This window comes from Apium graveolens, chromosome 6, assembly GCF_009905375.1.
Source record: "Apium graveolens cultivar Ventura chromosome 6, ASM990537v1, whole genome shotgun sequence".
Classification (NCBI taxonomy): domain Eukaryota; kingdom Viridiplantae; phylum Streptophyta; class Magnoliopsida; order Apiales; family Apiaceae; genus Apium; species Apium graveolens.
In genome coordinates, this window is record NC_133652.1 from 241,196,192 (window position 1) to 241,223,611 (window position 27,420).

Sequence of the window (27,420 nt, forward strand, 5' to 3'; positions counted from 1 at the left end):
AAGCAATTCTCATTTTAAATAATTTTGGAGATCGTTTTTTTGTTAAGTAATATTTAATCAACCTAAAAAAGTAAAAAAAAATAACTAGGACATCTTTTGGAAAGGTCGTTAGTGTTTGAACAGTCTCTAACTCAAACAGTAAAACCTTCTAGTACCTCATTAGCCGCGTCATTTGCCCCAAGGCTTCCAGTGACCTCTTTCTTTCTTTATCTTGCGGTTTAACTTGTTTTTTCTTGCATTACGATGCGGTACAAAGTAGGGAGACCTGCTGGGATGATGTTAAGCCTTCTGACAGACCTCGTGTTTTTGGCTTTCTGACAGACCTTGTGTTTTTGTCTTGTTCCCCTTCTGTTATTTTTCCCCTTTTGTGCGTCTTGAAAACAATTCCGGTCCTTGCACCAATCTTGTTTCATGCCATCTAAAGTCCATAGTCACTGATTTTATGATGCAACTGATATTTTCAGTGGTTTCATTAATTTTCAATCTCTAGTCCAAAGTCACCGACTTTGTAATGCACTTACTTTGTTCAGTGGTTTCAATTTTTTTTAGACTATAGTCCATAATCACTATTTCCAGTTAGATACAACATTAGTAAAAGTAAACCTTTAAACTTTACTTGTAGTAAATAATACCCCTTCCAAAACTAGGCGTATGCCACTTTTTAGTGATGAACACATGGTATTCTTTAGTTAAAGGTGAAAGAATAGTTCGCTTTGTGCTCACCACATGGCTGCGTGAAATGAAATCATGGCTGGACATTTGTTAATTATGTAATTTGGGTGCTTTGTGCTTTCGTGCTTTCTTTTTTTTGCAATGTTGGTTGCCTTGTAAATTATTGAAGTAACAGCTGCTCCAAACTCGGAAGCGTACGAAATGAGACTCGCCCGTCACATTAGTTTCTTTGTAATAAATAATTTGGATGTATATATGTAATTATAATACAACTATTACATTGTTTCTTAGAGCTAAATGTAGTTGTTCGGATATAAGACTTTCAAGTTAGATTTTCCAAACCCCCAAGCAACATAATGAATGAGTATATAATGTAGCAGAAGTTGTCTATCAACTTTAAAGCACTGAAAAAATAAATATGTGACTACATGACCATGAAATGTGAGAGTGGCTAGTCATTCATGATTCAACTTTGGATAAAAATGATAGGGAACAACCCAACAATCTGTATTTTGGCAGATTTAGCCAAAAAAAGAACCCGACCAAAGTGTGCATTGTTATAATTATAAAATCCAGATTTTGGTAACCAAATCTCACCTCAAATAAATTGAAGCTCAAATAGGGTGATCGTTGTTTACAACTTACAAAATCAGTAGAACTCAAATTTATTATTGTATATGTTGAAATTACAAGTGGAACAAGTGAGCTTGTGGTCCTTTGTTTTAAAAGAACTTGTAGTGCGGACTTTGATTGCAAACTACTGTTTGTCCTATGCTTAAAAACATCCGTTCGCTAAACTTTTGCACTTTGAAATGCAAAAAAAAAATATGTTTCGTGCTAATCACTTTGATTTTACATCTTATTGACACTTGAAACTATAATCTACTGGTATTGAATGTATCATTGTTTTTGTTCTCATGTGGTGTCGTGGATAATGCAGGAATCTAACATCGAGGAATTCATCTTTGTACTCAAGGTTCTGGTCTATTGGCTGTTACTCCTGTTCGCAGTTTAATTTTTAACCTTTGCGGAGAGTTAAAGTTAAGAAGACTAAATTTGGTGAACTGAGGCTTTATAGGGTTGCTAATTCTGAAAAATCACCTGCAAGAAGTTCTTTTAGTCAACCCCCATATGCAGGTATGAGTAACAATTCCTCAATACAAGTACCAGTTGCTTTTCTCTTTTTATGGAGTTACTTAATAAAAGATTAAAGATTTGAGTGCTTGGTAGTATAATGAACATTTCTGGCTGCTGTTATTTACATAAAATAAATACACTTGGTTCACTTGAAAATTTAGTTTCTTCCCTGGATTTAAGTTATCCAAAATTGAGTTGGAAATCATATGTGATACAGTGATGGACATGCACCAATGCACGGCACTGTATATCTTCTATTTAAATATAATACCTGTGTTCCTCTTGTAGTTATATTCTCCTAGCAAAGAATACGACTACGAGTGATAAATTTATATGCATCTCATTTTATGATGCTGGAATTAGTAAAAATAGAGATGGTTTTGGCGTGTATTTGGAGCTTTGAAATGTATGGTTATTTTCGTATACCTTCAGCATGACAACATATAAGAATAAAATAGATGAATCAAGTTACAAAGAACTTTTGTTTTAACCTCGTACGGAAGGAAGGAATTAATAGAGTTAACTTGTAGGCCAAATTTGTGCGGCAAGAATAAATGCATTCCCCTGCTCACTTGTTCACTTATAGTTTTACCTTGGAATTTATCTATCAAAAAATTGAATATAGTAAACGCAAACTCGTGATGAGTCCCATATTGAAAGAAAATAAGGAAAGTATCATGTATTTGTAGAGCTCGTGCTAGCTACAAGCTCACGACCTTACTTGAACAGGATCTGTTCTATAGGCTCGTACCTCTGTATCCTTGATTTCAAAGGAGACAGGTGACCAAGTCTGGTGGATGAAACATGACTGCATGACCAGAGCGTGATTAACAGCCCTTTGTGGTCTGTGGACCATTCAGAGCAGTAGAGGATCGTTCTCAGCCTGGTTTCCAGGATGGGATGGTCTTGCAGTTGTCTGACAGACCCTATCTTTTTTCATTGTCACGGTCCCCCTTTTTTTGATAGTTTGTGGACTATCCAGGGCGGGATCATTCTCATCCTGGTTTCCTACCTGTGGTGGTCAGTTGTCTGATCTACTATATTCTTTTTTCCCTCGTCGCGACCTTTTTAGTCTAGTGTGATAGACTCTATGCAGTAGTTGTCTGGATTCCTAGTTGTCTCAGTCTTTAACTCCACGTGGACTGTCCAGATTTTTTTGGTCTAGTGTTGTCACCACTCTGCTAGAATATCGAATTTATCTGCATATGAGTGGTCTTCTGTACATTGCAGGGACATGTTTGGAAGTTGACTCTCTCTCTTTCCAATAGTTAAAAAGATGCGGTTAAACACATAAGTCATGGATGGGATGGTCTTGCAGTTGTCTGACAGACCCTATCTTTTTTCATTGTCACGGTCCCCCTTTTTTTGATAGTTTGTGGACTATCCAGGGCGGGATCATTCTCATCCTGGTTTCCTACCTGTGGTGGTCAGTTGTCTGATCTACTATATTCTTTTTTCCCTCGTCGCGACCTTTTTAGTCTAGTGTGATAGACTCTATGCAGTAGTTGTCTGGATTCCTAGTTGTCTCAGTCTTTAACTCCACGTGGACTGTCCAGATTTTTTTGGTCTAGTGTTGTCACCACTCTGCTAGAATATCGAATTTATCTGCATATGAGTGGTCTTCTGTACATTGCAGGGACATGTTTGGAAGTTGACTCTCTCTCTTTCCAATAGTTAAAAAGATGCGGTTAAACACATAAGTCATGGATTTTGTCAATGAGTAGTAAGTTAGCTAGATTGCAAAATATTTGAATCACATTTTTTTTTGTTACGATATTGAGTAAAATTTCAAGAATTACTGGGATGAGATAGAAGTTTTTGTGGATGTCAAGAGTCCCATATTGATGGGTCCCATATTAAACGCAAACTCGTGATGAGTCCCATATTGAAAGAAAATAAGGAAAGTATCATGTATTTGTAGAGCTCGTGCTAGCTACAAGCTCACGACCTTACTTGAACAGGATCTGTTCTATAGGCTCGTACCTCTGTATCCTTGATTTCAAAGGAGACAGGTGACCAAGTCTGGTGGATGAAACATGACTGCATGACCAGAGCGTGATTAACAGCCCTTTGTGGTCTGTGGACCATTCAGAGCAGTAGAGGATCGTTCTCAGCCTGGTTTCCAGTATGGGATGGTCTTGCAGTTGTCTGACAGACCATATTCTTTTTTCATTGTCACGGTCCCCCTTTTTTTGATAGTTTGTGGACTATCCAGGGCGGTAGCGGATCATTCTCATCCTGGTTTCCTACCTGTGGTGGTCAGTTGTCTGATCTACTATTTTCTTTTTTCCCTCGTCGCGGACCTTTTTAGTCTAGTGTGATAGACTCTATGCAGTAGTTGTCTGGATTCCTAGTTGTCTCAGTCTTTACTCCACGTGGACTGTCCAGATTTTTTTGGTCTAGTGTTGTCACCACTCTGCTAGAATATCGAATTTATCTGCATATGAGTGGTCTTCTGTACATTGCAGGGACATGTTTGGAAGTTGACTCTCTCTCTTTCCAATAGTTAAAAAGATGCGGTTAAACACATAAGTCATGGATTTTGTCAATGAGTAGTAAGTTAGCTAGATTGCAAAATATTTGAATCACATTTTTTTTTGTTACGATATTGAGTAAAATTTCAAGAATTACTGGGATGAGATGGAAGTTTTTGTGGATGTCAAGAGTTTTTAATAGTTTGTGGACTATCCAGGGCCGTAGTGGATCATTCTCATCCTGGTTTCCTACCTGTGCTGGTTAGTTGTCTGATATACTCTATTCTTTTTTTCCCTCGTCTCGGTCCTTTTTGGTATAATGTGATAGACTCTATGCAGTAGCTGTCTGGTTTCCTAGTTGTCTGAGTCTGTTACTCCACCCGGACTGCCCAGATTCTTTTGGTCTAGTGTTGTCACCACTCTGCTAGAATATCGAATTTATCTGCATATGAGTGGTCTTCTGTACATCGCATATTATACAACTATTTCACTGTTCGTGGTTAGATTTTCCGGACCCCCAGACAACATAATGAATGCGTACATAATGTAGCAGTAGTCGCGTGATAATTGAATAGCTTTGTGGATGATTATATTTTAGCAGACGCTTATTACAAGTGGCATGTTTTTCTCTGACTGATTACTGTCCATTTCTTGTTTTAAGCCGGTCTTTGGGAGTCAAATGTTAGGCAAATGCCATGGTTTACTTGTGTTTTTAGTGGTTTTTTGTATGTTTTTGGTATTTTCTGGTTTATAATTGCAGAAATGTAGATAGAACTAGAGATTATAGCAGAGATTGTAGAGAAACTAGAAGAAAAACTGAGAGATTTAGTTGAGAAATGAGAGAGAATCAGAGTTTAGAGAGAGATTGAGTTAGAAACCCTAGAGAGAGAAATTAGTTTTAGAGAGAGAGAATTTTGGCGGCGAAGCCATTTTCATATTTAACATAATGCATAATACAGGACACTAACAAGTATTTATAGACTTGGACTGATAACTAACTAACTCTAGTGAAAAGACAGAACTACCCTTCCCTATAATATTACTAATACAGCACAGTAAAACACAACCATACTAACGCAGTAAGTACTAATAGAGAACTAATCCTGAAAGTGACCTTTCTCCCCTTCTTTTTTTGGACAAGTGAGTTTCAGGTCATTTGTTTTCAAAGAACTTGTAACACGGATTTTGATTGCAAACCACTAGTCGTGTGCTTAGAAAAAAATCCTGGCTGAATACTTTTAATTGCAAACAAAATCCTTGATTGTGCTACCACTTTCAATTTTGCATCTTAGTGATACTTTGGAACTATCATGCACTGGTATAAAATGTATCATTTTTTATTGTTCTCATGTGGTGTGTTGGATTACGCAGGAATCTAACATCGAGGAATTTGTCTCTGTACTCAAGGTTCTGCTCTCATTGGCTATCACTGCTGTTCTCAGTTTAATTTTCAACTTTAGTGGAGAGTTAAAGGCCAGAAGAGTAAATTTGATCAAGGAATAGAGGCTTTACTGGGTTGTTAATTCCGAACAAATCACCTACAAGAAGTTCTTTTAGTTACCCAAACATGCAGGTATAAATAACAAATCCTCAATACAAGTACCACGTGCTTTTCTCTTTTTTCGAAGTTACCTAAACGAGATTTAAGATTCGATTACTCGAAAATATTATATATTTATAAATGAATGCGCTTGATTCACTTGCCAATTTAGTTTTTTGCGTGTACCCATTTTCTCATAAATTGAGTTGGAAATCATATGTGTTCGGAATGCACAACTGCGTGACCCTGCATATCTTCTATTTAAGTTTCATGCATTTGTTCCTCTTTTAGTCATATATTCTCCTAGCAAAGAATACGAGGGATAATTTTATAGGCAGCTTAATCGCAATAGTGCTGAAGTTAATTATGCTAGTAGTAGTAAAAATTAATGCAAGACACAGAGGGAGAGAGAACCAACTTTAAGTTGAAGGCGGCCCATTATATACTCGGCCTTGTTAGACTTTTTATGTAGAATATAATTTGGTGTATATTGTTTCACTATTATTATCCTTTTTATCCTTATTTTGTATACATGACAAAGCATAGCTAAAAATTCTAACTACTTTAACATTCAAAGATAAATGGATAGTAATTTTTTCAATAAATTCAATAATTAATATTTAAATAATTTAAAATAATGCAAGTTTCTTTAATTCGAAGATTGTGTGGCTTGATTTTAAGTTATAAAAAGCAATAATATTGAAGAATATAATGTCAACCATGCCCGCCCGTACCTTATTTTCTGGTTCCGCCAATGCCCAATTGGCACGTGATTTATATTTATGTCTAATCATATTCACTTCTCTTCCTAAGATATAAGTCTGGAAGCATTATAATGCACTTCTCACTAAAAATCTTGTCAGCAATGTAACATCTCGGAAATTGGTAAAGAGGAGTGAATTGGAGAAAACAATTTCCAGGGTGTTGGTTTAGATATCCCTTTTAAGTTGGTAAAATTATTTTAATTCAAGTATGTTCCTTGGTTTTGAAGAAGTCACAAAAGCATGGTGAAACAGAATTAAGGTACTAATAGTATTATATTACGTCATGTTGTGGTTCAGACTTTAGTTTAGACTTTAAATTAAGAAATTGAAATTTATAAATACAAACTCATGACAAATCCCTTATTGAAAGAAAATAAGGAAAGTGTCATGTATTTTAAGAGCTCGTGCTAGCTACAAGCTCATGACCTTATTTGAACAGGATCTGTTTTATAGGCTCGTACCTCTGTATCCTTGATTAAAAATGAGACAGGTGACCAAGTCTGGTGGATGAAACATGACTGCATGGCCAGAGCGTGATTAACAGCCCTTTGTGGTCTGTAGACCATTCAGAGCCGTAGAGGATCGTTCTTGGCCTGGTTTCCAGGATGGGATGGTCTGGCCTGGTTTTCAATGAGTAGTTAGTTAGTTAAGCTAGATTGCATTATATTTGAATCACATTTTTTTGATGCGATGTTGAGTAAAATTTCAAGAATTACTAGGATGAGACGGAAGTTTTTGTGGATATCAAGAGTTTTCTGTCACTCTACGTGGACTGCCCAGATTTTTTTGGTCTGGTGTTGTCACCACTCTGCTACAATATCAAATTTATCTGCACATGACTGGTCTTTTGTACATTGCAAGGACATGTTTGGATGTTTACCCTCTCTCTTTCTAATAGTATAAGGATGTGGATAACACAATAAAGCATGGATGTTGTCAATGATCAGTGAATTAGCTAGATTGCAGAATATTTAAATCACATTCTTTTGTTGCGATTTGAGTAAAATTCAAGAATTACTGGGATGAGACGAGTTTTTGTGGATGTCAATACTCACCTCGCACTAGGCTAATAGCATTTTGATATGCAGCATTACTTCCCAAAAAGACGTTCTGCAACAATCTTCGACTCTTTTTTGGAGTTCAGACCACGACGAGTTAAAAAAGGGATCTGGAATTGGCTGGTTCCAGCATATTACCACTTTCAAGAAGCGATTTCGAATTTCTCCACCAAGCATTTGCAGGTATCTAGATCAGTTTTTAGCTATTGTTGGCTTATTAACTTTATACCTTTTCTCCCCCCTGTCTCCGTCGTTAGCTAGATTGCGGAAGATTTGAACCACATATTTTTGTTGCGATATTGACTGAAATTTCCAAGAGTTACTGGGATAGACAATTTTTTTTGTTAATGTCAATCTATTCACCCCTTACTCAGCTAATATATCTTTTTTTTGGAGTTGAGGCAACGGGTTGTAAAAGGAATCTGGGTTTGATTGGTTTTAGCATGTTACCTCCTTGAAGAAGTTGTTTCGAATTTCTTAGCCAAGCGTTTGCAGGTATCTGGAGCAGTTTTTAACTGTTGGCTTATTAATGAAGAGTCTGCAATGTTTTGCATTTATGCAAGTCAGTTGCTTTATGTCCCACTTTCTGATCCAAGTCCTACAAAAAATTGATTGCTGCAAAATTCCATAGTCCGCACAATTTTATTAAATTGTGGGCCCTCACGTAAACATATTGTATCCGGGATGATTTAAGTACTAGTCTAGTTTATTATAATTTATAAGTATTATTACCTTGTTACCTAGTATTGCTAGGTTCCTTGGGGTAAAATATTGAGAAAAGTCTTACATCATGTGGGACTGTAGGAGAGGTTGATAAGGGGTAAAAAATAATTTCGACCATTTCTCGATTTGTGCGTGTAATCCTTGCGCAGGGGCCATGCTAATCTTCTCTGTATCGTTCCAATTTCATCACTATAGATCGTAAAGATGATGTATATAAACGCCAAATTGTTATAATTTTTAACACTGTGGGAACTTCCGTTTGGGACTTGAACATCTGTAAAATTGTGGGCAAACCATTTTAACCTCTCCATGTACATTTTCCTATGCAGCCTCTCTTTTTTGATGTCACTGTAGTTGAACTATAACTGATTCGGACTGTATATTTGATATAATACAGAAACGGTTGCCGATATTATGTGCGGACAAGGGGACAATTTATTCCTTCCGGAAAAGTTAAAATCACAATAATAAACACAAAAAATAGCTAATTCGCGAAAACTTCATACCATATTAGTTTACCAAAATACTAGTTAATGGGACCAAAACTTCAATTATAGATGTGAGGAGAGAAAGGTTTCTATTTATGTCAAAGCATTGACCTACTTAATTAAATTTTAGTCAGCACTTCTCAGAAGAATATTTCTGCAACAATCTTTCTACGGTGCTGGAGCAGTCACTGAGACAAGTTGAAAAAGGAATCAGGAATTGGCTCAAGCATTCATTAAGATGGGTCTCTGCCAAAAAGTAGTTTTGTATTGTCTATGCAAAAGAGGTATCATTAACTATGCAAGTGCCAACTGTAATTTTTATGTGACGAGAACTAAGCGGAACACAAACATCTCTAAGTAACTTTACGATGAAATATATTTGAGGACTACGTTGTTGTACTTCTGTCTCAGGAGTCTGACTGTTGGGATGAGAGGAAATTTTATCGATGTCTGAGCATCAACTTATATTTTTACCCAAATTTCAGTCTTGACAAGAAGCAGAGGCGGAGGCAAGCTGGAGAACTGAATTATGGATAGATTCTGTCAAGCATTCAGAATATTTATCTACTCGAAGTAGCTCTTCTGTATGTCAATGCATTACAGGTATCGAGATCCCTTTCCTGTTCTTACGAGTATCCATCGGTAATTTTATTATGCAAGATAACTGTTTTATATTGCTTCGTGGTTTACGAAATACTTTCGATTGCTGCAAATTGCTATGATTTCAATTAAAATAGGTAGTGGAGGAGCTTATGATTTCTCATCAGACTTAAACTCATAAAAATATTGATTTAAAGCAGGCTTAAATATGTAGGGATAAATTAGCAAAAAATTATTAGGCTAACCAAATTAGTATGTAGTTTGAAACCGTTTTATTTCTATTATTCAATACAATACATCACTATAATTGGAAGGGGCTGTGCATACGCAAGCCCCCTGACACAAATTATGATGTAGGCTCCTCCACTTGGGTAGACCTTAGGCGAGCACTCCTCGAAAGTGCAATGGAGGTCGCACACCTAGGCCATGGGCGTTCTTGATCACACATTGACCCCATCCAGGTAAGTACGTTGAAAGTAGGTTGCATATCCGTATGTATACCATTGTTGTAATCTTTGCACTTCTTCTTTACCGATGCGGGAAGCTTTGACAGCCAATTAGCTTGTAGAAAAAGTGTGATAATATATATTCAGTTTATTTTTGTCAAATATACTACACATCTAACATATATCTTAAAATTTGGCAATTTCTAGAAGTCCAAAGCATATAACAAATTGACAACAAATTAGGGCACTTAGTTGTTTTGGTGGGATGCCAGTTTTAGTTACAACTTACAAGTCAGAAGTTTTAAATTCAGCATTGTCCTTCTGAATTTATTGGGGAGATCCCCCTTTTTATTTGTTTAGTAAAATTTATTAACCCAAAAAATGTAAAAATATCAAAGGACATTTCCTAGAAAGATCACAAGTGTTTGAAGAGCTCAAACAGTAAATCCTTTTAGGCAGAATTACATGTATACATAGTTTTCTTGGCAGAATTCTATTTAGGGATACCAGTAGCTTAACATTAATTGACATTTTTTAATCTACGTAAATTTTGATTCGGATAAGAGGTTCTAGGTAATGTTTAGTTGCAAACAATCTAGGTACTGCACAAACATTCAAGAGCAAGTATACCTGGCAGAAAGTAGTTTTGGACTGGTTTTGGATCCTAAATATGGATTTGGTTTGGACTGTGATCCAAAATCATATTAAATCCATATTTAATAAAATATAGTTTTGGATTTGGATTGGACTGTGGTGGATGTGGTTGTAAATATGGATAAACAATTCTAAGGAGGAAACTTCTAAACAAGATAACAAATGAAAAATGATTCCTAATCGTTTTTCTAATATTCTTACAATTAATGTTTAATAATAATATCTACAGGAATTTATTCTATTTTTATAATCATCTTAAACACCTGCGTGGTCAACCATATAAACACGGAATGTATGTGTGTATTACATGGGGTGGCACTGGCAGGGTGCTAGAAAGTAAAGAAAATTGTGTAGGGTTGATATAGTAAATTTACTCACGGTGTGTTTATTCACAATGATATCAATTCATTTGGAGAGTTAAAACAGATAAACAGAGCAGAGTGAGAGGAACTGCAGAATCACCGCCATGGTCCAATTTTATATCACCGCCATAGTCCAATTTTATGAAATATGAATCCTAATATGGATATCACAGTTCAAATCCATATTTGTATTTAAATATAAGTCCAGGAACCAATCCTCCAAACCATATCATAATCTGTGATTTTTTGGTGAACCAAAATCCAATATTTGGACTGGTTGGGACTGGTTATCCAGATTTAGACCCAGATTGCCAGCTCTAAGAGCAAGTAAGAATTTGTGACTAATATTGTAGGGCTTTACCCTGGGTTAGAGGGAACCCTTCCAGAAATTTTCAATGGCACAAGGCAAAGCCTCAGTTAGTACCTTATTAGCTGCGTCATTACCCCAAGCGCAAAGCAATTGACACACCTCGGTTAGTACCTCATTAGCTACGTCATTACCCCAAGCGCAAAGCAATTGACACACCTCGGTTAGTACCTCATTAGCTACGTCATTACCCCAAGCGCAGAGATAGTGCTTCCTGTGACCTCCTTCCTTTTTATCTTACAGTTTTTGACTTGCTTTTTCGTGCATTACGATGTGGTACAAAGGTAGGGAGACCTGCTGTGATGATGTTTAGCCTTATGACAGACCTCGTGTTTTTGTCTCGTTCCCCTTCTGCTGTTTTTCCCGTTTTTTGCGTCTTGAAAATGATTTCAGTCCTTACACCAATCTTGTTTCTTGCCATCTACATTTGATTCAGTAGTTCATATATTATATTCTAACTACAGTCATTGATTTTATGGTACACTTGATATTTTCAGTCTAGAGTCCAGAATCACTACTTCCAAATCAGATCCATCAGATACTGTAATTGCAAGAAAAAACGTTCAAACTTTACATCCCCTTCTGTGTTTTGAAAACAATTATTGTCCTTTCATCAATCTTGTTTTATACCATATCGAGTCCAGAGTGTCTGAATTTTATGATTGACTTGATTCAGTAGTTCGTATGTTATTTTGAAATAACTAATCACTGATTTTATGATGCACTTGATATTTTCAGTCTAAAGTCCAAAATCACTGCAAGAAAGAATATTCAAACTTTACTTGTAGGGCATATTCCTATGGAATACCTCTCCAAAAATAGGCGTGTGCCACTTTGAGTGACGAGCACACGGTATTCTTTAGTAAAAGGCGAAAGAATAGTTCGTTTTGTGCTCAACACATGGCTGCGTGAAAAGAAATGTACACCAAACAGTTGTTACTTATCTAATTTGGGTGATATGTGCCTCTTTTAATTTTGCAATGTGGGTTGCTATGTAGGAACATCTGAGTTACAAAACATTCAGGAACGAGTAAAATTTTGAGAGTAGAATGTTGTAGGGTTTTACCCTGGGGAGGGCACAAGGCATGGCCAAGGCCAAAGAGGGGTTTGGAAATAGATTTAAACCAGCAATTGACACGCCGCAACCGCAAAGAGGGTGCTTCCGTTGACTTCCTCTTAACCTACAGTTATTGACTTGTTTTTTCTTTCATCGCAATGTCGTACGAAGTAGTGAAACGTGCTGAGATATAGCTAAGCTTCTTGACGGATCCCAAGTCTCATACCTGCTGAGATATTGCTAATCTTCCTGACGGATCCCCTGGGTCTCATACGTCTTCTGTTGTTTTCGCCTTTTGTTCGTTGTAAAAGCAATTGCTGTCTTGGCACCAATCTTGTTTCATGCCATTCGGAGTCCAAATCCTAATTGTGTGATACACTTTACATTTTCATTGGTAACAAATAATTTTTCAATCTAGTGCAAATTATTGATTTTTCAATATAGTTTTTAATTAGTGCAAATCATGCAGGCAAAAGAACAATTTGCTTTGTGCTCTTCACATGGCTGAGTAAATTGAAATGTTGGCAGGACAGTTGTTGGATATATAATTTGGGGTCTGCGTTTCCTGATTTTACAATATGGCTGTGTTGCCTTGAAAACTTTGTAGACTTAACTGCTCTACGAACTCCAAAGCACTTGCAATCAAACTCCCCTGTTTCTTCGCTGAGATATTCAGCTCCAATAGCCTTTTCCTTGTAATCATAATTTGGATGTGTGCAATGTACATAATAAAATACGAATATTTCATTGTTTCCCCAAACCCCTCGAGCAACATTACTAAACAGTAGTAATATATCTGTATTGAACCATTGTAGCATGAGTAAATAAAATTGTGCATGCATGAGTGTGGTAAGTAAGTCATTTAGATTTGGATGTACGGAATAGGGAAAGCCTAACAATCCGTTACTAAATGTAAGGAGATTTGCAATTTTAAAACTTCCTTCTTAAATGTTGTTTTTGGTGTTATGCAATTGTTTTTCGCATTATGCTAGTTAAAATTATAAAATTCAGGTTTCTGTCACCAAACTCAGCTCAGATTTAAAAGCTAATTTTATGAAAAATATTTTTGGCGTAAAAGCTGCTTAGAGAAAGATGGAAAAAAAACTGTTTTTAAATCGGATGTTGATTTCACCATCAAATTTTATCAAAGTTATTATTTTTTATAATTTTTACACCAAAACATATACATATTCAAAAATTTGGCAAATATTTAAATGAATTTTAAAGAGCACTTTTTTTATCGGTATTTTTACAAATAATACAGTAATTTTTAACAACAATTTCAAACAGAACCTAAATTTGATAAATAATTGGCTCCTTCGCTGAGTCACGCCTTATTGAAAAATGATTTAGATGTTTAGCTTTCTGACTGTCCTCATTTTTTTTGTTTCCCTTATAGTGTCCCTTGGTGGGTAAATAGTCATGTTTTTGGAAATTTCTGTATTGCGAATGCCACTTACCTTGCAATTTGCTATGATCAATTATCGGGGAATAATAGTCCAGATAGTATTTCTACCTTTCTAGAAGTTAAGACCGAGACCAGTAAAAGCGGGTACTCTAAAGACCTTGCAAGATTATTTATGAAGTTGCAATTGGAGAGAGAAAGGTATATTCATAATTTACAAATATTATACAATTTCATGTTTCAATACTCCTTCTGTTTTTTATTATATAACGTTTGACTTTTGTGCACATACTTCTAAGTGTTTTGACCGTATAGTTAGAATAATAATTTTTAATTTTTTCTTTTTGTGAATAAAAATATATAACTAAAATTTTAGTTTAGAAAAAGAAAATTTGAAAAAACATTATTTTATATATACAGTCAAAGAATTTAAAATTATGTGCAAAAAAGTCAAACAACATATAAAATTAGAGGGATTAGTGAAATCACCTGGTTTGATTGCACTAGACCTAATCTATCCAATAAGACAATTAAGAGACCATATAACACATTCAAGACAAATAAGACAATTATACTCGCCAATTATTTAATGAACTCTTTTAGACTCTCAGTGCAGGACTGAACAATAACCTACGTATTCTTTGATTTTGAATGATGGATGAAACATGACTCTGCATGCATGACCAAAACGTGATTAACAGCTCTCGTTTAGTAAGAGCATACCTGCAGGGACACTTACCGCCTGGGGAGTACATGTTCTAGAGCTTTACGAATCCACGTATTAGCAAGGGTGAGATTCTAATCTCCATCACATTTCAAACCAAATTTCTCAATATCCAAATCAATGTCCCTAATTATCAAAATTTTATTAACACGACCAGTAAGATGCACAATCCCAACCAAGATCCTTCTTAATATCCAGATGGCCGAGAATATTTCTTACCATATGAATCATGAAAATGAAGATTCGAGAGTGCCGTGCAAGGAGGCCTCCTTCTTTTAGATAGTTCCGATTTTTTATAAATTTTATTTAATTTAGAATAATCACTTATACTTTGGTTTAAATTTCCAATTTAGAAACCGTTTCAATTGAGCGTTAGGGTTTTGCGGACGACACATATACGCCCCTCAATTTGAACGTACTCTATAAATATTGGCTCTTTTACCCCTTTTCCAAATTCTACCTCCATTTTAGTTCCAAATATCACGATGGGTTGAGCGAATTCTTAATTATGGTGTTAATTGTAAACAATAGAATCGGTTGCGGTTAAATTTTAGATGCGATAATGAGTGTGAATTTTTTGCCAGAATATTGAGAATTAACGAGGAAGACGTCAGAGGTTAGACAAAATCATGCCCGCTTACTTTTACGTATTTTAATGTATCATTGATATCTGTGCACACATAAGTCACTGGTCTTTTGAGAAAAGAAAACAATCTCTTCATTATTGAGAATGAGGGCAAGGTTGCATATAATATAGCCTACTCAACTAAAATTATGGCCCTCAATACCCATCATCAGAGGCCATATCATAAGCCATGGGTGTCCAAGCACCTACTCAACTAAAATTGTGATCAGCCCATTTGAGATTAGCAAGGAACCCACTAAAATATTTCGAGAACAATTTAGAAACTAATTTTTAATTTGAAATTTAAATATTTATATTTATTTAAATACTTATTAGTTATATAAGGCACTCACTCAATAAGATTTGGTAAATGAAGAGGTCAGATTATGCTTTTTTGAGAAGGATAGTTTGTTGAATATTTCGAGACCAGGAGAACTGAAGCATGATCTGAGTTCAAAGAACAGCAGATGAAATAAGTGTTGGGCTTAAGGAAGATGGGAGATGCAGTGTAGAGGTGGATAATAAAGAGAGATTTTGTTAGGAAATGTGTGTGTGGGAAAATTCATAGAAAGGATAACACGAGACACTGTAAAATTCATTAATTTTTAAGTATTTATTTATTAGATATTATTTGTTAATTTAATTAAATAAATATTTGTTTAGAATATTCAGGAAATTTTTTGTACAAGTTATTTGATTTGAGAAAAGATTTGTTATCAGTGTAAAGAAGTGTAAGAATAAATTAGAACATTATTTTTTATTTTTTTATTTTGGTATTTATGTGTACAGTATATTTATTTTAGAAATTTACTTGTAGAGGTGGTAGAAACTTTAGTACCATGTTTTAAAATATTTTATTAATTTAGGGTTGTGTACTTATATAAGAACCCCATTAGAATATCGAAATGTGTACAGAAATTCGTCTACAAGGTACGTATCTCATCTTTCTTAATTCTGTTGGCCAATGTGTTAATCAATTTGTTTGTACGACGGCATGCCTAGTTCGATTGATTTGTTTGATTTGAATATTTTATATGAATTGTTGTCAGATTATCAACTTGGCCAAGGTGAGTTCAGTTCATGTGATTTAAGCTATTGTTCACAAGATTTTTGCGGCTTAACAAGTATATTTATTCCGGTATTTGCTCTATTAAGTTTCGGATAATTTTGATTACTAATTATTTGTTAATATATATTATTTTAGGATTTGTTCGTATCATTAATTTCGAATTTTCTGTGTCGATTTTGAGCTAAATATTTTCACTCACTTTTACTTTTTGAAAAATATATTCCGATTCTCTTTTTGATTTTCGTATAAGATATAAGAATTTTATTTTCTAAGTTTATATAAGATATAAGTAATTGTAAAATTTAGATACTAGTCTCTACATTTTCGGACCCGTTTGTAATTCACGATATACTTCCCGAACTAGGCTTAAATACCATTAGCAGGCGCACGAGTGTGCAAATTTAAATACCTATTAACGGCGCGTAATTATTGAACTTTAGATGCCGATCACCGGCAAAATTTGGTATAAAGAATAAGAATAAGATGTTGGCTACTTGTAAAGTGTGGTCGTAGATCAAGACTGTGATATTTATAAGAATTATCGTTTCGTTCTATTTTACTCTATTCTGTTCTGTTATAAATTCTGTTATGTTCTGCTTTAAATTCTGAATTTTAAAATATAAAACTTTGGGTCAGATTTATTTAGAAAATATTCTACAAAATTATTATTGTTTTGAGAAAAATCGTTTTATTAAAAATTCTCATTGTTTTTCAGTTAAATAGTTAAGTCAATTTGTACTTGCTGAGTTTTGGAGCTCACCATTTTTAATATTTCAGGTTCGGAATATTTTGAGCATATTAAGAATAAAGAATGAGAACTATATGGAGATCTTTGTTGCTTAGTTTTGTGCTATTTGAATAAAGACTTTCGTACCTTTAGAATAAATTTGATTTATTGGTTAGACATTAATTATTGAATTTGTGGAGCTGCGTCTCCGTTTTTATGATTTTGTATTATTGACTTTGATCGCTGCTTTGACCTTCATAATATTTTGACTTTTCGAATAAAATAATATATTTTATTGAAGTTGTGTATTTAAAATTAATAGTCCGAAAATTCGGGTTATTACAGACACATTGGTTCATAATACGTATTGCTAATACGTGACCCATATATGTGTATCCTTATACTCCCGCTAAGGATAAAGTATCGTGAAAGACAAGATACGCATGAGTATCCCGCGTTTCTTGTAATACGTGACCTGCAAATATGTGTCAGGTCGGTAAAAAGGGCCGCCCCTCTCGCCACTAAGCGTATGCCTTCTAGTAATTAGGCCATCGCCCGCAAAGAATCATGCAAACACCAATATTTTAGTATTTAGCCTGAAATATTGTAAAACATCATACTAAGTAGGGCTGTTCACGAATCGAGTCGAGCTGAGTTTTAATTTTTAAAACTATTCAAAGAAATTTTGATATAATTTATCATTCTCAGTTTCATAATAAATTTTTTTCTTCTCACACAACACTTATACACCCTAGAGGGCATTAACTTCAACCACCCGCCCTGACGTATTTTATGACATCTCTTTCGTTTTCTCATACCCTATGATGATAGATCAATAAAAGTAAACATCATTTGAATATCTCGATAAATCACATTCATTATCTAGTATGATCTTAAAGAAAATGGACTTAGATCCACCCCGATAATAATTTGTCCATTTTAAAAAATATTGAGTGTTTTTTATTAGAATCTCAATACACGACCTTACTCCCCAGTACATATCTTGAATTACGTTCACGTACATCCGTGACGTTATTATGTCTTATAAAATTTTATATATAAGTTCACGAGGAACAATAACATGTGCTTTTATGTAGACTTTAAACACATGTGAAAATGTATACGACATTTTTTTATAATTCTACATGAGACAAATAAGATTAATTATCTTGTCTTTATATAATTAAATCTTATATAAACAATCTAAGATGGTATACTTATAATCCGCGAGTTTTATTCTAATTATTTTTAAGATCATAACTCGACTAATCAATTATTATATACATATAGAATATATTATCATATTTAAACCAATTATTTTTATAATAGTTGTTGTGCCCAAAATCTTACATGGGCTAGATTTAAGGCCCATAAATTGTTTGGGTTCGAGTGTTATGGAATAATGTAGGTTTTGATGAGGTTCTTGGCTCAAATGATCATGGTTTTGGAGGTATTTGCACCAAGGTGCGGGGAAGTTGGTCTAACAGAAGCTGACCAAGAGGTTCGGTTGGCTATAAACAGGTCTAAGGGATCATAGAAGGTACTGGGATGCTAGTGAGGTGCTGGAAGCACCTGGATAGGTAAAAGGATGGTGAGGTGCTGATACAGGAGTATCAACATACCTCAGTTGGCGGGAATAATGAACCTCGACTGGCAGTGGTAATGTTAAACGAGGATTGTACCTTCTACAATAAAGGAAAACAACTTTTATATTCATGGAATGGACTATTAATGGGATTCTATTACCATAAAACGTGATAAACATAAATAATAACAAGATAAACACATAAATTCATGGGAATCATGTCTCATTAATGGATTAAAGTAGGTCTCTAAGTGTTCATCCGTACCTAGACACTAAATCTCATTTGGAAACAGTTGGATTAATTGTGGGAGCTAGTTTTGGCTTATCAAAACATGGATTATTGGCTCAGGAATGAAGTCCAACCCTAGAGAACTATATTGAACTTGATCACTATATATTGGGTATGTAGGCAATTGGAAAAAGGGTTCGATTATTCACTTCTTGCACATTGGCACGTGTAACCACTGTGATAATTCTCCAAGTACATTTGGCAGGATACGATAAGGCATTTCTCAGTCATTTTTGCTCGGTTCTTTTCCAACTCAGTTCGTTAATCATACAAAAATATAGCTTTATTTCTGTTGTTGAACCTCTGTTCAGCAGCTACAGCAGCTTATAATTACCTAAAAATCAAAGGTAACTCAGTCATTTAATCACGATAAATCCGGGGTGTTATAATCAACTTTCTCTTATAACATTTTTGGTGCTAGAAAGAGGGGATTCCAATATCTTTTTTGAGAGATAAATATGTCAGACGATTTTGACAAGGAATGAACACCGAGAAGGGGCCAAAATGGCAATTATGGCAATTCTGGTGAACAAGTTACCAACAATGATATCCTGAATTACCTGCAACAGATGAGCAACAAGATTGATTTCTTAGAGAAGAAGTCCACGAGGCTAAGTAAGCAGATGAGAAAGCAGAAAACCATGAGGAAGAAAGATGTTACTCACCTCCAACTGAACTTCGAAGGTGAAAAAGAAGAAGATGGTTCTAAGCCAAAGAAGCCTACCTTTTGAGATGCAGACACTAACCAGGAGAATGCAGATTGGGATCCTGAGAAAAAGCTCGAAGATGAGGCTAAACCTTTAGCTACGCACAACGTGAGTTTCTTTGATCGTGTGGGGAAGAAGCTGACCCATAAAGATCTCAGGTTGGAGCTGGATAAAAAGAAGGAGAAGGTGTCAGGCAAGGTGGATACAGAAGGTTCGGTATCTGAAGGGCAAAAAAAATGAGAAACAGCCTTATCAGGTGAAGGCATGCAAAAGTAAAGCTACACCTGAAGTTCCTATAGCAGAAGAGGATGGAGATTCCAGTTTCAGCCAAAGCTCAGCACAAAATACTAATGGAGATTCCAGTGCGGAGAAGAAAAGTGATGAGCAACTGTCTGATGGGGAAGGAGGCACTTATAAGTTTAAGGACCTCCGTAAAGCTTTGGAAAAGATGAAATTGGAAAAAAGGGGCATCTCGAAGCTAGTTGTAGCTTCTCCCTTTACCAAGAAGGTCAGGGACTCACTTCTTCCACGGTCATACGAAGGGTATGATACTTGAAGTTTGATGGTGCTACTGATCCAGTGGAGTATCTCAGTTGGTTCAATACTGAGATGAAGGTTTACCAAGTCAAAGACCTAAACAAATGTAGGTTGCTAGGTGCTACATTGAGGGAGAATGCTCATCAGTGGTTCAAGAGGCTTCCAGCAAACTCTGTTCATTCTTGAAGACAGATGTGTCAAGTCTTTGTCACCCAGTTTCAAGCATCAGTGGCCTATGCACCACCCGCTAATACTATGGCTAACATTAAGCAGTGAGAAGATGAATCATTAAGAGAATACTTTAAGCATTTTAATGTTGAGGTATCAAAGGCAAAGAGAGCTCCTAATGAGACCTAAAAAACTTCTTGATAGCTGAGGTGAGACCGGGAACAGAATTCTGGAAGAAGTTTCAACGTGAGGAACCTAAAACCATCAGCGATTTCTACAACAAGGCAGAATCACACAAGGTGGCGGAGGAGTCGCTGGAGAACCTCAAGAAAAATTCTTTTAAAAATAATGGGACTTGGAAAAAGAATAAAAAGGCTAGGTCCATCAACCCCAGGGATAAAGGATTTGGGAAATGACATGCCTTTGGTGCAGGTTCAAATAAAGAGGTTCCATGAGATAACAAGGCTTTTCCCATCACGATAAATGCAACCTCAAATATGAAGGGATTGGGGTATGTCTATTCGCAACAAAGAGAAAGAGCTAGGTACGTGGAGTATAAATATTTGAAAACTTCAATCAGCCATATCTCCGAGGTGGGAGACAAGGCATGCATATTCAAGAATCCATATAGGTCAGGGCCACCAGAAAAGAGGGATGAAGGAAAATATTATGCTTTCCATGATGCCAATGGCCATGATACAGCTGACTATCATCACCTAAAGGATCACATCGAGGATCTAATACGTAATGGTTACTTGACAGGATTTATCGCTCAAGAAGCTAGAAAGTACAAGGACGATAAGGCCAAAAGGAGGTTGAGAAAGAACCTGAATGTGGCACCAGGGCAAGGAGCATTAACACAATCATTGGGGGTCCTTATCTTGGAGGTTCATCCCAAAATTCGATGAAGTGGTATGCAAGAGAAGCCCGAGAACAACCATATTTTGAGGTTCATAATTTGATGAAAGACCCCCAAGAAATTTTGAAGGTGAAGAAAATGATATGACCTTTACTAAAGCTGATGCGGAGCATGTCCATCACCTACATAATGATGTTATAGTTATAACTGCTTTCATTGGAGGTCGAATGTGCACAGGGTACTGGTGGATAATGGGAGCTTTTGTAACATACTCTCTTATGATACTTATCATAAAATGGGTCTTCTTAGGAAGGAAATGTCACTTGCATACAATGATTTGTATGGCTTTACTGGGGGACCAGTGTGTATTGTAGGAAGGGTGAAGCTACCAGTGACTTTGGGAGATGAACCTCTGTCGACAACCTAGGTATATGAATTTATGGTGGTTAATGAAGATATTTCATATAATGCCATAGTTAGTAGGCCTCTGTTGAAAGATATGAGAGTAATTACCTCTATATATCACCTATCACTAAAGTTCCTAACTCCAAGAGAAATTGGTTGCGTTAAAGGAAATCAAGGCGAGTCTAGGGCATGTTACATTCGTGCTTTACGTGCAGCTGAGCAGGCATATTAGCATGTGTTATTAGCAGATAGAGGACCCAGTCTAGACAGTTGCTACAAGCAAGTGGAACCACCAACATAGGTTACCAGGCAGGTGGAAAAGAAAAGTGGTAGGTCCTCATGTAATGTTATTACGATTATCCAACATCCAGGAGACGCTCCCTACACTGATGTCGTCTTTCCTTCGGGGGTAGATGCCCATGATGAGGTCCTTACGCTGGAAGTACCCCCACCAAAATTTTCAGAAGATGGTGATCTTTTGGTGGAAGGGGTTATTGAAGAGGTTAATGATAATGATTTTGAATTTCTTGACAAGATACATGAACCGCCTGAGAAGGAGGACAAAGCGATTCTATTGGAGATTGATTTAGATCCGAGGATGCCTGAGGTGAAAGAAGCAGCATGTGTTGCCGGAGGTACAATATCCATAGTAGTGGATGAAGTTAATCCCACTAAGGAGCTGAAAGTTGGACAACAGCTGATAGCAGAAGTGAAGGAAGGTTTAGTTAATTTTTTGAAGGCGAACCTAAAAGTCTTTTCTTGGTGCCACTCAGATATGGTTGGGATAAACCCAATGATTATTTGTCATCATCTTAATGTTGATCTAGAAAAGAAGGCTGTAAGATAGAAGATGAGAGCAATCAATGGGGAAAGAGTTACACCCTTGAAGGAGGAGGTGTACATGTTGTTGAAGGCAGGTTTTATCAGGGAATCTTACTACCCGGAATGGCTTGCTAACCCAGTTTTGGTGAAGAAGACAAATGAAAAATGGAGTACTTGTGTGGATTTCACAGATCTTGATAAGGCATATCCCAAAGACAGCTTCCCTTTGCCTCGAATAGATCAATTAGTTGATGCTACAGCTGGACACACTTTGCTCAACTTCATGGATGCATATTCTGGTTACAATCAGATTCTCATGGAGAAACCAGATGAAGAACATACCTCTTTTATAAGGAATAGAGGTCTTTATTTATATTGGGATGCCATTTGGGATGCTGAACGCATGTGTGACCTATCAAAGATTGGTTAATCGAATGTTCAAAAACCAAATTGGAAAAAAATGGAGGTGTATGTGGATGACATGTTGGTGAAATCGAAAGTTATAACTGATCATGTAACACAAATTTCTGAGATGTTCAACATTTTGAGAAAATTCCGAATGAAGCTTAATCCCTAAAAGTGTGTGTTTGGGGTTATATCAGGGAAGTTCTTAAGGTCCATAGTGAACCACCAAGGTATTGAGACCAAACGTGCAAAAATAAAGGCTTTAATTGAGATGTGTTCACCACGAACTGTCAATGGGGTTCAATATCTAACTGGAAAGATAGATGCTTTAAACAGGTTCGTGTCAAAGTCATCTGATAGGTGTAAGGAATTTTTCGCAGCAATCAAGAAATGAATTTTTTTTAGTGGAACTCAGAATGTGAAGCTGCATTCTAGAAGCTGAAGTAATAATTAGGAAGCCCCCCATTGTTGTTTAAACATGTGGAAGGAGAGGTCCTTATTCTCTATCTGGAAATTTCAGAGTATTCCATCAGTGCGATGCTTGTACGAGAAGAATGCAAGGTTCAGTTCCCAGTATACTATGTCAGCAAAAGGTTGTTAGATGTTGAGACTCGATACACCAACATGGAGAAGCTTGCATATGCTTTTATACTTGCAGCTAGAAAGCTCAGGTCATATTTTCAAGCTCATAAGGTAGAGGCGCGTACCTCATACCCATTAAGACAGGTTCTTCATAAACCGGAAGCTTCCGAAATATTGATGAAATGGGCTATATAGTTGGGTCAGTTTGATGTGGAGTACAAGCCAAGAACAGCTATAAAGGGACAAACCCTTGTTGATTTCCTTTTGGAATTTCCAGAAACATTCTTTGTGGAAGGTAATGAATGTGCAACTAACCCAAAGATGAAGGTTCAGGATGAGTAGAACCGCTCACCATGATGGACCTTGTTTATAGATGGATCAGTGAATGGTAAAGAAGCAGGAGCATGTGTGGTACTGCTAAGCCCAGAAGGACATATGCTACAAAGTGCAATTCATTTTGATTTCAATGCAACAAATAATGATGCAGAATATGAGGCCCTAATTGCAAGCCTGAAGCTAGATTTGAAAATGAAAGTAGATAATCTTAATATTTACAGTGATTTAATGCTTGTGGTCTGGCACATTCGAGGAGGTTTCCAGGATAGAGGTCCACGGACGGACCTATACATGAGGTACTCACAGGAATTGATGAACAAATTTATGAAGATTCATTTGGAGCAGATTCCAAGGTAAGAAAATTCAGCTGTTGATGCTCTCGCAAAGTTGGGTTCACAAAAGGAAGCTACCATGTTAGGTGTCATCCCATTGGAGGTGCAGCAGTAACCAAGCATCCCCAAAATGGAGACTGCCACAGTTGAGGCAACAGTTGAAGGAACCTGGATGAGTCCCATTTATGACTATATAACAAAGGGAATTCTCCCAGAAGGAAATGAAGAAGCAAGGAAATTAAAGTACAAAGCTGCTAGGTATGTGGTATATGAGGTAACTCTCTAAAAAAGGGCTTCAACAAGCCAATTTTGAGGTGCATATCAGGGAAGCAATGCAAATATATTATGAGAGAATTTATGAGGGGATCTGTGGGAATCATTCAGGAGGAGCTTCCTTGGCTCATAAGGTACTACGTTAGGGGTACTATTGGCCTAGTTTACAAAAAGATTGTTACCTCCATACGAGGTCCTCTGATCACTGTCAAAGGTATGCCAACTTCAATAGTAAGCCATCGATGCCATTAAAACCTCTTACAAGTCCATGTCCCTTTGCTGTGTGGGGGATTGATCTAATGGGGGAGCTTCCCAAAGGAAAAGGTGGGGTAAAATATGCGGTGATTGCAACAGACTACTTCATCAAATGGGTAGAAACTGAACCATTGGCTACCATACAGAAGCAAAACTTAAATAATTTGTGTTTAGAGCTATTGTGTGCAGGTATGGAGTACCTTACAAGTTAATTTATGACAATGGGAAGTAATTTGACAGTAAGAAGATGAAACAGTTATGTGAGGACCTTCACATAAAGAAAGGGTTCTCAACAGTGTGCCATCCATAAAGTAATGGTCAAATTGAGGCCATTAGCAAGGTTATAAAGCATACTTTAAAGGAAAAATTGGAGTATATTCCTAAGGTGTTATGGTCCTATAACACCATGCCTCGAACCACAATATGTGAATCTCATTTTACACTCACTTAAAGGTGTGAGGTAATGGTGAGATTGAAGAAGGTTCGTTCAGGAGATAGAATAATGATCCAAATAGTAATGAGCTTAATCATCGTTTATATCTAGATTTGTTGGAAGAAGTACGTGAGAATTCACATCTGAAGCTGGCAGCTTATCAGCAACGTACAAGGAAATACTTTGATAAAAAGGTTCGAGCTCGACCTTTAAGGATTGGGGAATTGGTGTTAAGAAGGATGATGCCAAATATGAGGACTCCAGGACATGGTGTTTTTGATGCTAATTGGGAAGGTCCCTACATCATCAAGACAGTTATGTGGGAAGGAACGTACCATTTGGAAAATTTTGGATGGGAAGTTGATTCCCAGAGCTTGGAATGCTGAGCACCTTAAGAGGTATTATCAATAAATTTCTTTGATATCTATTTTAAGTAGGCCTCTTTCAGGCACAGGAAAATAAAAGCAACTTATTATTTGTAGTTGTCATGATAGGATCAGATTCACTATGATAGCTGATTTATTTGGTAGGCTCTGGGGTACTGCATGTACACATCGCTGATAGGATTTCATGTTTTCTCCTTTTTAAATAAAAAATGAAATTTACTTCACATGTATTGATTTTATGTTGTTTGGTTAAATCTGAATGCATATATGGATGGATTGTAATAAGGTTCGCCTGCTATAGTTCTTCACCTTAATGAATTAAGGACAAAGAACTAGGGGGTAGTGGACATATGGAACATATGATTTTGGTTGTTAAAATCTGGTAGATTTTGAAATTTCTGGTAATTATTCTTATAATAATTGAATGTATGACTTGTATGAATGCATGTTACAAAGGTTTTGTACCTTGGATATGGATGTGGGGATGTGTCTAAGGATATATATCTCAAAATGATCCTGGTGTGTCAAATAAATGATATGGAAGTACAATGGAAATTTGGAAAAATATAATATTTGGAATATGAGATGTACGCAAGGAATTACGTACCTGGATGGGAAGGTATATGGTTGATATACCAAAATGTGTATGGTTTATACATATGATGTATGGTTTATACATGGGAAGACCCAAAATATTTTAGCCTACATGATTCCCTTTGGGTAGTAAGGCGTTACTTATGCAAAAACATGTCTGTTGATATGTGGGAAAAAGATGAATCTGAGTAAAAAATCGATTTCTGGATAAGGTTTGCTTGGGTTTGTGAACCTGGATGGATAGGTTCGTATGAAAAATATGAGTCTATAGGATTTCCACAGGTGCATGTCGATCTCAGGGAAGTTGAGCTAGTGTAGATCCTGTGAGGTTTGGCATACGTATGGTAGGAATGCGAGGTACTTGCACAGGGAATATGTGCTTAAAGGGAAGCTGTTAAGTTCAAGGACTTATAAGGATATAAATTCAGGTTCAAATACGAACCTTGGAATAGGAATTGGAATTGGAATGGGATTAGAGGAGGTCGTAGGACTATAAAAGATAGTAGAAAAGCTGAGTGAGATAATCCTGATCCTTTTTGACGTTTAATTTGTTTTGTTAAATATTATATGATTGCATGCATAGAGTAGATCTAATAAGGTGATTAGTCATTATAGAACCTTGCAATTTATTTAGCAGTATGTTAAAAAACCTATTAGGTAAGTTTAAAAAAAATCTTTGTGAGTAATGGTGAGTAAGAAAGCTTAGATTTAATGTTGTATGTTAGGCTCGCATGTTGGCTTCAGCTTGGGGTATCAGTTTGGTGATATACCTCAAGAATGAAGCTGTAGGTATAAACCTCATTTTGACTTAACATCATTCAAATACTGGATTAATATCTCATTAGTTTATACATGGTTAACTTTATTGGGTTGTATAGTCACTGTTAATAAAATCATGTTAGGTATTCTTATATATTGAAACATGAGCCCTGGTTGTTATGACTACATTAAGAATAAGGGTATAATGAACAACTTAAAGTATAATTTTATTTTTAAGGATCAAGCTAAGTTGAGGTATATGCGAAAGAGTTGAACTTTAGGTTAAACATTTGTTAGGTAATTTTTGAGAAAAGATAATATTGTAAAAGTTACAATAGATTTGTGAGCGTGTACCTGCATCTTTAAAAAAGAAAGCCTCGTATTTGCTTTCACTTTGTTTAGAATAGTTTCGATAATCGATCATAGGGGTAAATGTTTAGGTGTACCCAGTTATAGAACTTAGCCTTTAAAAGGAAACTACAGTTAAAATCGGAGGCATAAGCTTTATTTTTAGGGAGACATGAGCTAAGATAATATATATATTGACGAATTAGTAACTAGACCCTTAAAAGTCTGCAAATTCCTAGGTATGTCTTGGTATGTGAAATGGATTTGAAATAGATTATGATAAAAAAGTTATTCTTCGTGTGGAATGATTTTATTAAGGGTAAGTTAGGCTAATGAACCAGGTTTATATGTGGGTGCTTAGAGGTAAAGGTACCTAGACGTATTTATATATAGTGTTTAGGTTTAAACCTAGGTGACTCAGGGGGTAGGTTTGGTCGAAGGAAGTTCGAATCA

At 36.0% G+C, this 27,420-nt stretch overlaps 6 non-coding genes and 1 pseudogene across 6 annotated transcripts; 3 read left to right on the top strand and 4 right to left on the bottom strand.

Moving 5' to 3' along the window:
- Positions 1-617: 617 nt before the first annotated feature.
- On the bottom strand, positions 618-732 carry LOC141669472 (U5 spliceosomal RNA). Its single transcript, XR_012553756.1, has one exon. It is a non-coding gene; the product is annotated as a U5 spliceosomal RNA (small nuclear RNA).
- A 1,788-nt stretch (positions 733-2,520) lies between these two features.
- LOC141669833 (small nucleolar RNA U3) lies at positions 2,521-2,735 on the top strand. Its single transcript, XR_012554086.1, has one exon. It is a non-coding gene; the product is annotated as a small nucleolar RNA U3 (small nucleolar RNA).
- Positions 2,736-3,752: 1,017 nt separating this feature from the next.
- On the top strand, positions 3,753-3,967 carry LOC141669835 (small nucleolar RNA U3). The gene has a single exon (XR_012554088.1). It is a non-coding gene; the product is annotated as a small nucleolar RNA U3 (small nucleolar RNA).
- A 3,041-nt stretch (positions 3,968-7,008) lies between these two features.
- Positions 7,009-7,213, top strand: LOC141669864 (small nucleolar RNA U3). Its single transcript, XR_012554116.1, has one exon. It is a non-coding gene; the product is annotated as a small nucleolar RNA U3 (small nucleolar RNA).
- A 1,258-nt stretch (positions 7,214-8,471) lies between these two features.
- On the bottom strand, positions 8,472-8,580 carry LOC141669712 (U6 spliceosomal RNA; annotated as a pseudogene).
- A 1,186-nt stretch (positions 8,581-9,766) lies between these two features.
- On the bottom strand, positions 9,767-9,925 carry LOC141669859 (U1 spliceosomal RNA). Its single transcript, XR_012554111.1, has one exon. It is a non-coding gene; the product is annotated as a U1 spliceosomal RNA (small nuclear RNA).
- A 2,151-nt stretch (positions 9,926-12,076) lies between these two features.
- On the bottom strand, positions 12,077-12,191 carry LOC141669257 (U5 spliceosomal RNA). The gene has a single exon (XR_012553546.1). It is a non-coding gene; the product is annotated as a U5 spliceosomal RNA (small nuclear RNA).
- Between the last annotated feature and the right edge of the window lie 15,229 nt (positions 12,192-27,420).